General features: G+C 47.8%; 1 pseudogene; it reads left to right on the top strand.

Moving 5' to 3' along the window:
* Positions 1-4,322: 4,322 nt before the first annotated feature.
* LOC146346551 (mas-related G-protein coupled receptor member H-like) lies at positions 4,323-14,257 on the top strand (annotated as a pseudogene).
* The last annotated feature ends 726 nt before the right edge of the window (positions 14,258-14,983 follow it).

The following is a 14,983-nucleotide window of genomic DNA, read 5'->3' as shown; positions in this document are numbered from 1 at the left end:
GCCTTTACGTCCACAAATGGCATCCACCATGCTATTTGCATCCGTGGTTTTTCCTGCAATAGGCATTTATGGCTGCAAGATGGCATAGAGGATGCCATTTGCGGCCAGATTCCTTCCTCCTCAGCGATACAGCACCACAATGGCAGCGTATCGCTGGCTATATGGAGCCTACCAGGATTCCGGGGGGAGGAACAGATCGCCTCTTCCCCCGTGGACCCCCCCCCCAGGGCGGAAGGTAGTGGTTTCGTACATTCCTACTTACAATTCACTCTTATGCATGCCTACTCAGAAGCAAGCCACACAGATATCAATAGCGCTTACTCCCAGGAAAGGAAAGCCTTACAGACAGTGAGTGTACTCAGAAGTAAGCATTTCTGTGTTCAGGGGGGTCTTGGAGAAGCATTTGGGATGGTTAACCACTTTGCAGTTCAAGCACGTAGTGGAATGGGAGAGAAGCAGAAAAGGTCACTGGTGTGGTCAATGACCTGCCGACACCCTCCCACCGATTTGTTGTCATGACAATGTTGTTCAGCACTGTCCTGCCACACCCCCTAGCACACGCCCATACAAAGTGGGACAAAGTGCTAGAGGGGAAATACACAGGGAGGGGGGATGGTGATTTCAATCACAAGCACAGAAAATGCTGTGTTTTCCCCATTCTCAGATAACAAGGGAAAGGGGGGGGGGGTTGTGAGATAGCAGCAGGACAGCAGTGGTGCCATCTAAAGCTCCCACAAAAACCAGTGATTAATGAAGAACAATCATGCTACAAAACTAGTGTGTGAAGGTGGCCCTAGACTGGGATAAGCAGAGTTTAGAAATAATACTTATAGCGCAATCCTATGCATGTGTATACTCACATGTAAATCCCATTGATCAGTAACAGAATTGACATTCTAGTAAATATGGTTAGGTCTGTAGCCCAAAACATTTCAGGAAAGCTGGGGAGGGGGCAAAAAGTCACTTCCTGACCAGAATAGATTGTCCTCCCTGTTCACAATCCACACCACAGAAAATCATAGCTTCATGCTATTATGACTTTAATTTGCTAAAGGCTAGCCTTTTTACAATGCAGATTCAAGGAAGCTCTCAGACTGCCCAAGGCTCTAAATGACTAATCATCAATCTCTAATTAGAGAAGATGAACCAAACATCAGAACCTCACAGCCAAACTTGCCTCACAGTGATATCCTTCCCTTACGGCAGCTCCCTCTTACATTGGTTTCTAAGAGTGGCTATCCTGGCAAAGTGTCTGAGCCCCATCCCTAACTTTTCCCACTTTGCCTTGTGACATTCCCTACTCTCTCTCAAGTCATCCCCCTCTTCCTCCTCTTCAGAAATTTGAGTTCTCACAGTGGAGGGAGGAGGCCGCAACTCAGCCTGGGCCATCTGTTTGTCAAGGCCTTGGGAGGAATCTCTCATGGTGCCTTGGGGCTCTGGGGAAGGTTCCTCCCCAGGCTCTGACTGATCTAGCTGTCCAAACTCTGATTCAGAATCAGAGCTGTCAGACATCTCAAGGGGCTTGGACTCATCCCTGACACTTACTAGAGGTGAGGTTTGGGAAGGGGGGACTGGTGTAGAAGCAGGGAGCACAGATGGGGGAAGGTGTGGGGGTGGAGACATAGAATCATAGAATCATAGAATAGTAGGGTTGGAAGGGGCCTACAAGGCCATCGAGTCCAACCCCCTGCTCAATGCAGGAACAAGCAAAGGGAAGGGGAATATGGGCACAGGAGGGAAGGGGAAGGAGTAGCGGTGCATGGTCTTAGATGGGAAAATGGTGGAGGGCAGAAATGATTAAGGGGAAGGGTGCAGAGGAAGCTGGAGGGGGCTTCAGTCAAGCAAATGGAAAGGGCGGGGAGGTGCTGATACAGAAAGGGTGGGGGCAATGATTGAGGGGAAAGGGGGGCAGAGGAAGAAGGGAATTGGTGGGGCACAGACCAGTAAACAGAAGGGGTGGGGGCACAGATATGGGAAGTGGTGGTGCCTGCTCACCCTAATGCGATAGCTTGCCCCTGCGCACACACAGAGTTCCCGGACACTCACTGCTTAGCTGCTGCTGCTGCTGCTACTTTGCTTTTCCTCCAGGTGGCAGTTATTCCCCTCCCACAACCCGCAACCTTCCGAGGCTTCGCATTAATGACACTCCCATAGACTCTCATTATACAAATAAAATTATTTTTAAAATAAGTAAATTAAATATTTAAAAAAGAAATTCCATTCCACCAACTACAATAGAAGAGGAATAGGGAGTCATCAATCCCTAAAGTAAGTAGCCTATAGTTGTTGTTGTTTTTACAAATCGTGAGTACAAGAGGTGGCCAACACATTTTTCAATAACACTTTTTAGTAAGGAGGGTTTTTTTTTCTTTTTTCTGTTAACTCCCCTTTCTCCCTCAGTCATTAACCAATCTTCCTGAAATTCTCAGGTTATGTAAAACCAACATTTCTTTCTGGCACATATACATTTCAGAAAGATTGATGAAACCTTTTCAGTCTTATTAAGGTTAGATTAATAACCCACCACGCCCAATTTCCATTTAACATTATGGAACCCTTATTTTCCTGACGCTTTATCTAATAGCATCCATGACTGTGGCTCCTATAATATAAGGGCAGTATGATTTTGGCAGTTTTATTCTCAATTCCTTACCTAATTGTGCCTAACATGGAGTTTGCCTTTTTTACAGCAGCTGCACACAGGGCTGTCTTTTCATTGAGCTGTTCACCACAACCCAAAGATCTGCTTCTTAGTCAGTCACTGCTAGCTCAGATCCCAGCAGGTTATACTTGAAGTTCGGCTTTTTTGTGCCAACGTGCATCCCTTTACACTTGCTTATGCTGAACCACGTTTGCCATGTAGATGCCCACTCTCCCAATTTGGAGAGATCATTTTGGAACTCCTGACAATCACATTTTGATTTAACCACCCTAAATAATTCAGTGTCATTGGCAAACTTGGCCACTTCACTGCTCACTCCTAAATCTAGATCATCGATGTGCATTTCCTAGATGAGCTACATTCAATGTACAAATTCCTAGGGATGTCACAAGTGTGCGTGTAGGGGGTGGAGTCTGATGAACTGCCCTCTATTTAGCCCCCCCCCCTCAGATGTGGCTCACAGAGCTCCCACCCCCACCAAGCTGCATGAGTTGCCAAGACTTACTGGTCCTGCCTGCGAGCGCCCGCAGTCAAGTTGCAAATGGCGACTTCCTATTTTCTGTAAATTAAATCTTGCACACAATGGCCAGCACTTTCCAGCCAGCCATTGTGCATAAGATTTAATTCACCCCCAAAGCTGCTGTGGATCATTTCTCCCCCTCCCATCCCAGCTAACTTGAAGGCACCACCTTGAGGGGTGGAGGAAGGTGAGAGGGAAGCCCTTCTTGCTGTCCTCCTCCCATTAAGCCACTGCCCCTGTGTAGCTGGCCCGGGATGGAAGGGGGAGAAAGGACCAAGTCTTTCTCCCCCCTCATCCTTGCCACCACAAAGGCAGTGCCTTGAGGGGAGGAGGAAGGTGAGAGGGAAGCCCTTCTTACCATCCACCTCCCAGCACATTGCTGACCCCATGTAGCTGGCCAGGGATGGGAGGGGGAGAAAGGACCAATGCTTTCTTCCCCTTTCTTCCCCTTCCATCCCAGTTACTCAGCATACAAAAATATAGAGCCCCTTTTACACAAGATGGGGCTCTATATTTTCATAGATTTATTGTTGTGAACAACGGTGGCCAGAAAGGGCCAGTTCAACAACATTAGAGGCCTCTAACATTGTGGAAATGGTCCTTTCTGGCCGCTGTTGTGCTCAGCAATAAATCTATGAAAATATAGAGCCCCATCTTGCATAAAAGATGGCAGCTTGCATAGAGGAGCAGGCAGCTGCAGCGTGCCCCTGGACAGCTTGCCCAGCCCTTCAGGGGCTCACGCAGCCTGGCTCACACAAGCGGGTAGTGGAGGGCCAAGTGCCCACCGAGCACAGACTCCAGTGAGTCCATCCATCCCTACAAATTCCAGGAATAGATGACTTGGGTTAGTTAAGAACATAAGAAGAGCCCTGCTGGATCAGACCAAGGGTCCATCTAGTCCAGCATTCTGTTCACACAGTGGCCAACCAGCTGTCTACCAGGGACCCACAAGCAGGGCATGAGTGCATCGGCACCCTGCCACCAATGTTCCATATTGATTTTTGTTTAGATATCTACTGCTAAAACCCACTCATCTCCAAATGAAAAGATTGTATTAAAAAGTTCATATCTTGGCTAAGTGATATTGGCTGAAATAATTTCCCTCTCTTTTGATTGCAATTTTATTTAGATAACAGAACAATGTTTGGCGTGGAAAACAATGCCTCCAATAACAATTACAACAGCACCCCTAAGTACCATTACACTGATGCAGAAGTCATTAGGTAGGTATATTATGTTATTATATCTTTTTAAAAAAATGTATAAGCAAGCTATCCAATACTTTGAAAAAATTCTAGATGAAGACACCCATCTCCTGCTTGGTACTACAGGACTGCAACCATAGTGGGTAGATGGAAGTTAACTAGTTACACATTTAACCAGGTAACAACTTACGCTTATCCTGATAAAGATGGCTGTGGAAATAAGGGAATTTAGATGAATATCTTGAGGCATCAATTGGAAACCAGCTTATTAGGACTATAGGGCACAGGGTAAAAGACAAAGAATTGAATGCTTTGTCAGGGACATGACTGCATCACCCACCCCAAACTAGTAGGTTCCATTTGTCCACTTTGTGATTAATGATGAATTTTCCTGGAAGGACAATTGGCCTCCTTAGCAAACATTGACTAGATCTATTTAAAGCTATGCCCCACAGGAAGCTGAGCTTTCTGGGGATAAATGAGTCTGGTGTATCGTGGTACAAGCACACACATCAAAAGGTGCCTACTTCAATATAAGCAGGTGTCTAACACTGAGTTGCCAGGCTAGAGGTCCATCCAAGCCTTTACCGCAGGAGTAGGTAAGTTCTCATCCAAAACTTCACAGCCAGCACATGGCTAATGGTCACAGATTATGGTGTAGTAGTCCAAAACAACTGGAGGGTTTTCTTAGGGATGTACGAAAGTCACTTACCTTTTCGCAGCTTTGATTCGCGGTGGGCGGGAGGCGCTTTGCTTCTCCCCCCGAAATTCAGGCTGGGGGGGAGGCACCCCGCCTTGCCCACCTGAAATTCAAGCCGGGGAGAAGCGCCCTGTCTCCCCGGCCGCGAAAGAAAAAGTGGGGGGGGAACCGTGATAGGCTACGTAACGATTAACGTAGCCTATCACGGCTAGATTTCCAAAGTCAGCCATGATAGGCTACGTTAATCATTACGTAGCCTATCACGGGTGACTTTGAAAAAAAAAGCGCGTACGCAAATGGTGGCGCCCTATGGGTGCTGCCATTTGCGTTCCTTATTTGGTCCCAGTAGTCTATGTAAAGATTTACGTAGACTACGGCGAAAATAAGGGCAACGCTATTTGCGTTGCCCTTATTTTCGCTGTAGTCTACGTAAATCTTTACGTAGACTACAGGGACCAAATAAGGAACGCAAACGGGGGCCGCCATTTGCGTACGCGCTTTTTATTTTTTTCCCAAAGTCAGCCGTGATAGGCTACGTAACGATTAACGTAGCCTATCACGACTGACTTTGCAAATCTAGCCATGATAGGCTACGTTAATCGTTACGTAGCCTATCACGGGGTGTTGGGTTTTTTTTACTTTACTTGTAATGGCGGTGGCGGCAGCCGGTCGAAAGACCGGCTGCCGCCCCCGCCCCCGCCGAACCGCCGCCGGGACCCGCCGCTGGGAGGGACATTCGGCTACAGTAAGTCCCATCCCGGGGGGGCGGGGGGGCGGAGAATTTCACCGCCGATTTCAGGGGGCAGAATACATTGGCGCTCGGCCCCCCGAAGATTTGGGGAGAAATTCTCTGACATCCCTAGGCCTGGCGTGCTGTGGTCCATGGGGTCATGAAGAGTCGGACACGACTGAATGACTGAACGACTGAACAACAACATGACAGGAAGAACAGCTAGCCATGGCGGCTGCCTGTAGAGATACCAGACAGCAGTGCACTGTTTAGTTTTGTAAACTTAAAAGGAACATTTTGGTTTGGCCCTAGTCCGATTTATTCCCCCATTCAGTCCCTGTTCTACTGTGCCAGGGTCTAAGGTGAAGGACTGGAGGAGACCCCCAGCTAAAGAAATTCAAAAGGTGATACAAATGGACTTTCAGCCTAATTTCCTTAATATATTTGGATGTGATTTTTATTTATCAAATGTATATATCATAAGTATCAGTCAACAAGTTGCACTAAAAGCAAAACGGCCATTTTGTTACATGGGGAGTCAAAAGTGTAGACGTATCATTTATTCGGCTCCAATTGATTCACCTTCGTCTCTTTCTTTTAACAGGGCTTTATTGAATGGATACATTAGCAATCGTAGATATCTTATTATCAACACCTGCACTGTCATTATCTGCCTGTTGGGGCTTGTAGGAAATGGAAGTGTCATTTGGCTTCTTGGCTTCCGCATTAAGAGGAATCCTATCACCACCTGCACCCTGAACCTCTCCATCGCTGACTCTGGTGTCCTCCTCTCACTCATGATCACTGTTATATTTGTGGTTGTTAATAGCTGCGTATATTAGAAATGATATTCTTTTCCTATTCTTTTTACTATTTCTTGATCTCTTTTTCTTCACTTATTCTACTGGTCAATGTCTACTGGCCGCCATCAGCATTGACAGGTGTGTGGCTGTCCTCTTCCCACTTTGGCATTGATGCCACCGGCCATCACACTTATCTACTATTGTGTGTGCTCCAATATGGATTCTTTCTTTCCTGTTGTCTCTAATTCACTTCATTTGCCAAATTACTGGGAGCATTAGAAATTTATCCCTATTGCTTCAACTTATTGTGAATGCTCTGCTTTGCATCCCAGTCATGGTTGTCTCCACTCTGACCTTTTTCATCCATGTCTGCTGTAAATCAAATCAACGCCAGCAGGGAAAGCTTGTCACAGCCATCTTGCTTGCACTCCTCTTCTTCCTCCTTTTTGCTTTTCCAATGAATGCCTTGTATATAATTTCCTATTATCATACTCCCCATTTCAATGAAATAATAATTGGGTTTGCCTGTGCCTCTCTGAACAGTAGCATCAACCCACTAATTTATTTCTTAGTTGGGAACAGAAAGAAGAAAATTCAGCCCAGGGTGTCCATGAAGGTTGCTCTCCAGAGGGTTTTCGGTGATTAACAAGACTATGTGGAAGAGCAGAACACCACAAGTAAAACCCAGTCATGACGTCCTTTTATGAACACAACAGACTGGTGGCTAATGTGTTGTTGTTGTTGTTGATGTTGTTTTAATTCATAATTTTGTTTTGTAAAAGAAAAAGTAATTTCATAAATTGTTTTAAAGTACCAAATAAAAATAGAAAATGTAATGTGAACCATGTGGTGGGGTTACTGGGGTTAGATATTTTATGGTATAAGGTATTGTTCCTTCGAAGAGCGTCGGGGGGAAAACATTGAGCAACCTGTGGGATAAAGCAAAGGGAACATTCAAATTATCTATTTATTCGTTTATTCATTCATTTCTTGTCTATACCACCCAATAGTTATGCACTTCACTAAAAATAAACATCATAGCACAAGATAATGAAGCCATAATATAAAATCTCTTTGTTGTTGTTCAGTCGTTCAGTCGTGTCCGACTCTTCGTGACCCCATGGACCATAGCACGCCAGGCCTTCCTGTCCTGCGCTCTCTCACGGAGCGTGCTCAAGTTCATATTCATTGCATCCGTGATGCTATCTAGCCATCTCATCCTCTGCCGTCCCCTTCTCCTTTTGCCTTCAGTCTTTCCCAGCATCAGGGTCTTTTCCAGGGAGTTTTCTCTTCGCATTAGGTGGCCAAAATATTGGAGCTTCAGCTTCATTATCTGTCCTTCCGATGAGCACTCAGGGTTGATTTCCTTTAGGATGGACTGATTTGACCTCCTTGCAGTCCAGGGGACTCGTAAGAGTCTTCTCCAGCACCACAGTTCGAAAGCATCAATTCTTCGGCGCTCAGCCTTCCTTATAGTCCAGCTCTCACAGCCATACATTACTACTGGGAAAACCATAGCTTTGATTAGACGGACCTTTGTCGGCAAGGTGATGTCTCTGCTTCTTACTATGCTGTCTAGGTTGGCCATAGCTTTCCTCCCAAGGAGCAAGCATCTTTTAATTTCATGGCTACAGTCACCGTTTGCGGTGATCTTGGAGCCCAAGAAAGTAAAATCTGTCACTGCTTCCATTTCTTCCCCTTCTAGATGCCAGGAAGTGATGGGGCCAGATGCCATGATCTTCGTTTTTTTAATGTTGAGTTTCAAACCAGCTTTTGCACTCTCCTCTTTCACCCTCAACAAGAGGCTCTTGAGATCCTCTTCGCTTTCTGCCATTAGGGTGGTATCATCTGCATATCGGAGGTTGTTGATAATTCTCCCAGCAATCTTAATTCCGACCTCTGATTCATCCAACCCGGCATTTCTCATGATGTACTCTGCATATAAGTTAAATAAGCAGGGTGACAATATGCAGCCTTGTCGTACTCCTTTCCCAATTTTGAACCAATCGGTTGTTCCATGTCTGGTTCTTACTGTTGCTTCTTGACCCTCGTACAGGTTTCTCAGGAGACAGGTAAGGTGGTCTGGTACTCCCATCACTTTAAGAATTTGCCACAGTTTGTTGTGATCCACACAATCAAAGGCTTTAGCGTAGTCAATGAAGCAGAAATAGACGTTTTTCTGGAATTCTCTTGCTTTCTCCATGATGCAGCGAATGTTGGCGATTTGATCTCTAGTTCCTCTGCCTCTTCTAAACCCAGCTTGTACTTCCGGTAGTTCTCGGTTCGCATACTGCTGAAGCCTAGCTTGTAGGATTTTGAGCATCACCTTGCTGGCATGTGAAATGAGCGCAATTGTGCGGTAGTTTGAACACTCTTTGGCATTGCCCTTCTTTGGAATTGGAATGTAAACTGACCTTTTCCAGTCTTGTGGCCACTGTTGAGTGTTCCAGATTTGTTGGCATATTGAATGCAGCACTTTAACAGCATCATCTTTTAGGATTTTAAATAGCTCGGCTGGAATACTGTCATCTCCGCTAGCTTTGTTGTTACTAATGCTTCCTAAGGCCCACTTGACTTCACTCTCGAGGATGTCCGGCTCAAGTTCAGTGACCGCACTATCATGGCTATCAGGGACATTCAGATCTTTCCTGTATAGTTCTTCTGTGTATTCTTGCCACCTCTTCTTAATCTCATCTGCTTCTGTTAGGTCCCTGCCTTCTTTGTCCTTTATCATGCCCGTCTTTGCACAAAATGTTCCCTTGAGATCTCCAATTTTCTTGAAGAGATCTCTAGTCTTTCCCATTATGTTGTTTTCCTCGATTTCTTTGCATTGTTCATTTAAGAAGGCCTTCTTGTCTCTCCTTGCTATTCTCTGGAACTCTGCATTCAGTTGGGTATATCTTCCCCTTTCTCCCTTGCTTTTCACTTCCCTTCTTTCCTCAGCTACTTGTAAAGCCTCATCAGACAGCCACTTGGCTTTCTTGCATTTCTTTTTTCTTTGGGATGGATTTCGTTGCTGCCTCCTGAACAATGTTACGGACCTCCGTCCATAGTTCCTCAGGCACTCTGTCTATCAGGTCTAATCCCTGAAATCTATTCCTCACCTCCACTGTATATTCATCAGGGATATGATTTAGGTCATACCTGAACGGTTTAGTGGTTTTCCCGACGTTCTTCAATTTAAGCCGAAATTTTGCAAGAAGCAGCTCATGATCTGAGCCACAGTCAGCTCTAGGTCTTGTTTTTACTGACTGTATGGAGCTTCTCCATCTTTGGCTGCAAAGGACATAATCAATCTGATTTCGATATTGACCATCTGGTGACGTCCATGTGTAGAGTCGCCTCTTGTGCTGTTGGAAAAGAGTGTTTGCTATGATCAGCATGTTCTCTTGGCAAAACTCTATTAGCTTTTGTCCTGATTCATTTTGTACACCAAGGCCATGCCTGCCTGTTATCCCGGTGATTTCTTGACTTCCTACTTTAGCATTCCAATCCCCTATGATGAAGAGGACATCTTTTTTTGGTGTTAGTTCTAGAAGGTGTTGTAGGTCTTCATAGAACCGATCAACCTCAGCTTCTTCGGCCTCAGTGGTTGGGGCATAGACTTGAATTACTGTGATGTTGAATGGTTTGCCTTGGATTCGTACTGAGATCATTCTATCATTTTTAAGATTGTACCCCAATACTGCTTTTCCCACCCTTTTGTTGACTATGAGTGCTACTCCATTTCTTCTAAGGGATTCTTGCCCACAATAGTAGATATGATGGTCACCTGAATTAAATTCGCCCATGCCTGTCCATTTTAGTTTGCTGATTCCCAAGATGTCGATGTTCAATCTTGCCATCTCATGTTTGACCACCTCCAGCTTACCTTGATTCATTGATCTGACATTCCAGGTTCCTAAACAATATTGTTCTTTACAGCATCGGATTTTCTTTTCACCACCAGACACATCCACAGCTGAGTGTCCTTTCAGCTTTGGCCCAGCCGCTTCACTCTTTCTGGTGCTACTTGGAAATACCCTCTGCTCTTCCCCAGTAGCATATTGGACACCTTCCGACCTGAGGGGCTCATCTTCCGGCGTCATCTCTTTTAGCCTTGTGATACGTTCCATGGGGTTTTCTTGGCAAGAATACTGGAGTGGGTTGCCATTTCCTTCTCCAGTGGACCACATTTTGTCAGAACTCTCTGCCATGACCTGTCCGTCTTGGGTGACCCTGCACGGCATAGCTTATGGCTTCACTGAGTTACGCAAGCCCCTTCGCCACAACAAGGCAGTGATCCATGAAGGGGATAAAATCTCTAATGTGCAACATTTAAACAATTTTAAACAGCTAAAACGTTTACTGGACCTGATAGAAACAATTCATATAAATGCCCCATCATATGCCATCAAATGCGCGGGAGTTAGGGATGTACAAATCCCTTACCTGGCTCCGTGCCAGGGCATCAGCAATGTGGGGGAGGCACTCTGTCCCTCCCCCCGTAATCCTTCCTGGCCGGCTTCGCTCCGCGATGGCTCTGCAGAGCCGCTGGCCGGGGCTGGCCGCAGCTGGAGTTCCGGCTGCGGCCGGGCTGCTGCGGCCGCAAATTGCAGCTGTCGTAGCGGCTGCCATTTGCGTCCTTGCAAGGAGCCATGATAGGCTACGTAAGTATTTACGTAGCCTATCACAGCAAAGAGCAGGGGCACAAATGGCAGCAGCTGTGCCATTTGCGCCCCTGCTCTTTGCTGTGATAGGCTATGTGAATACTTACGTAGCCTATCACAGCAAAGAGCAGGGGCACAAATGGCATAGCAGCTGCCATTTGCGTCCCTGCTCTTTGCCGTAATAGGCTATGTGAATACTTATGTAGCCTATCATGGCTGCTTGCAAGGACGCAAATGGCAGCCGCTACGACGGCCGCCATTTGCGGCCGCAGCAGCCCGGCATTTGTGGCAGCAGAGCTGTCACGGAGAGGAGCTTGCAGGGGAGGATTATGGGGGGAGGGACAGAGCGCCTCCCCCCCATCGCGTAGCCTATCACGGCTGCAAGAACATAAATGGTGGCCGTAGCAGCCCAGCCACGGCTGGCCGGGAGACCAGCTGGAGCCACGGCCGCCAGAGCCACCGCCAGAGCCGCATCCGCCCCATGTAAGTTCCGTCCCGGGTGGATTCTGCGGAGTGGGGGGGACGGGAGGCCGTTCTGCCACGGATTCCGGGGGGGGGGATTCTAAAGAATCTGGCTTCACTGGAATCTGTGGCGGAATTCTCTGACACCTCTATCTGGAGTCGAGGACAGTCTTCACCTGGTCCCCCCAAAATGACAGTGTTTGTTCGAGGCGGACCTCAGTGGGGAAAGGATCCCATATTTGGGAGGGGGGACCCCACTGAGGAGTCCTGGCCCCAAATTGCCACCTTCCACATCTCCCTCTGGCACTTGGGGTAAGGCTTCTGATGCTGAACGTGGTGTCTAGTAAGGTTCAGGTTGGAAGAGGGGCTCCATCAGGCATTGTTGAGTAAGGGCTGAGTAAGGCTTTACAAGTTAAAACTAGAGATGGACGGACCCATCTCCATCTGGGACAGGGACCTGCCCCCACAGCTCACATGGCCCAGACCTGCTTGACAAGCCTCCCTGCTTGCCCCGCCTGCTCTCTGAGCTGTGCAAGCTGCCCCTCCTCTCTGTGCCAAGGTATCCAGCAGTCAAGCCCTTTGTGGGTTCATCCCCCAGTGCTCTCGCCCTGGCCACCTCTCAAGGAGGCCATGGTGAGAGTGCTGGGGTGCCATGGCACTCCCAGCTTCTCACCCAGCTCCAGGGTGCTTGGTGGCCAGTTGGTCAGTGGCCTGGGGCTCAGTGAGCAAGGTCTGTGAGGCTGGACAGGGAGAATCCATTGGACTCAACCCCCTCTTTGGACTCCTATGCCATCCTTAGTTAAAACCAGCAACTTGAATGGGCTCAGGAACATACAGGCCTTAACGTTCAGCATCTAAACATTAAAATGGGGTGGGGAAAATTTACTCCAAGAAGTATATGATCCAGGGTGGGGTTATTTTTCAACTCGGGTCCCTGGTAGGGATATCAGAGAATTCTGCCACAGATCTCGGGGAGGCCGAATGCCAGTGCATTCGGCCCCCCGAAATCAGTGGCGGAATGGTCTGTCACCCCCCGCCTCCCCCCCCGGGACGAGACTTACCTGGGGCGGATCTTCCTGGCGGCGGCAGCTCCAGCAGCAGCTGCGGCGGCAGTGTGGCAGCCGTGCGGCGGTGGTGCAGCGGCGGCCAGTCTTCCAACCAGCTGCCACCGCCGCCATTTCCAGTTTTTTTTTAAAAAAAAAGACATGATAGTCTACGTAAATGTTTACGTAGCCTATCACGGCTGACTTTAAAAAAAAAAAAAACCAAAGCGCGTACGCAAAGGGCGGCGGCCGTGGCTGCCGCCATTTGCGTTCCTTATTTTGGCACGTCTTAGTCTACGTCAAGATTTACGTAGACTAAGACAGCGAAAATAAGGGGAACGCAAATAGTGTAGTGTCTGCTACGCTATTTGCGTTCCTCTTATTTTCGCCGTCTTAGTCTACGTAAATCTTGATGTAGCCTAAGATGTGCCAAAATAAGGAACGCAAATGGCGGCGCCCATGGGCGCCGCCATTTGCGTGCGCGCGTTTTTGTTTTTGTTTAATCAGCCATGATAGGCTACATAAACATTTACGTAGCCTATCACGGCTGACTGCAGGGATGCAAACAGCGGCGGCTACGGCTGCCGCCATTTGCATCCCTGCTAGCCAGTGACCGGATGTCCGGCTGCTGGTGGAGCCGGCCGGCGGCTCCGCAGAATCCCTGCGGAGCACAACCGGCTGGCCAGGATTCCGAGGGGGGAGGAACGGAGTGTCTCCCCCCCGTCCAGGATTCCGGGGGGAGGGACGGAGCACCTCCCCCCCACCATCAACATAATCCGTGAAAGGTAAGTGACTTTCGTACATAACTAGTCCCTGGCTGTGTGATTCAGGCACAGAAGTAACTGTAGGCCTTAGTCATGGTCTCTTAAGTTGGTGGTGGAGCAGCTGTTGAGAGGTAACAGTGGGAAGACAGAATGAAAGTGCTACTGGCATTCTCCTGCTGTCTTTTCTCGGTATTCTCCAGGGGCCCTTTTCTCAGTCTCCCTCCTCCTCACAGTCTCCTCAGGACTTGTCTTGTCAGTCTCCCTCCTCCTCACAGTCTCCTTGGGACTTGTCTTCTCAGTCCCCCTCCTCCCCACAGTCTCCTCAGGACCTCTCTTCTACCACATCTCATCAAAAGTCAAAAAGCACTGAGCTCTTGGGATTCCACCAAAGGGCTGCAGTGTTCAGGGTAACATGTGATGTAGCTGAAACAAATCCCTCACCTATCAGAAAACTATCTCATAGCATTAGCTCCCAGCTGAGGAGACATTACCTGGACTTTCTGAACAGCCAGTAATTTCCATGTGTCCTGAAGCAGGAATTCAACCTCTTATCCTCAGAGGATCCCAGCCTTTATCCTCAGAAGAGGTTCCAGGAGAGGATTCAGTCACAGAAAGCTGTCAAGAGGCTTCTACCTCTCAGGACCCAGTTCCCCAGAAGGATCCCAGGGGTCAACTCCTCTGCATCCAGAGGAGGTTGCATTGCTGTCTTTGGACTCTGAGGACTCCACTCATGAGGACATTCTCATGCTACAGCCATTCCCATGTCAGTGCAGTTTGAGGCTGCTAAAACAGGCCAGGTCCCTTTAAGAAACAAACCCTCAGTCAGTGTGAAGGTGGAGGTAACCAGCCTAAAGGGAGCCAAACTCTCATTTAAGACTCAGTCTTGATCTGCTCCTTCTTGGAACAATGCACAGGCAGCCCAGAATGGCCTCCCTGTGAAACATGACTTACTCAGACCTTTGCTGATGATCTGACCCAAACTACTTCAACTGCCAGTGACATGAAGCTTTCACCATAACTACGGCAGTGTAGAACATCAGCAGGACCCATGGCCTGAAACAGTAAACTCTGGCAAATAAATACTTGGATAGCAGCTGTAATGTGCATGTGTGTCTCCAAGATTTGACTGAAATGTCCATGAAACTCTGGGGGGGGGGGTGGCTATTGTTCTGAGTGAGGGGCAAATGTCAGAATGCCACTTTCCCCATGGTAACTGTAGACATTCCTGTAGACTGTAGACTACACCTTTGTCGGCAAGGTGATGTCTCTGCTTCTTACTATGCTGTCTAGGTTTGCCATAGCTTTCCTCCCCAGGAGCAAGCGTCTTTTAATTTCATGGCTACAGTCACCATCTGCGGTGATCTTGGAGCCCAAGAAAGTAAAATCTGTCCCTGCTTCCATTTCTTCCCCTTCTAGATGCCAGGAAGTGATGGGGCCAGATGCCA

Source organism: Heloderma suspectum, chromosome 4 (genome assembly GCF_057233095.1).
Source record: "Heloderma suspectum isolate Gila_16-S chromosome 4, 16-S_ref, whole genome shotgun sequence".
Classification (NCBI taxonomy): domain Eukaryota; kingdom Metazoa; phylum Chordata; class Lepidosauria; order Squamata; family Helodermatidae; genus Heloderma; species Heloderma suspectum.
The sequence above is the reverse complement of the archived record's forward strand: the minus strand, read 5'-3'. Positions and strand labels throughout refer to the sequence as shown.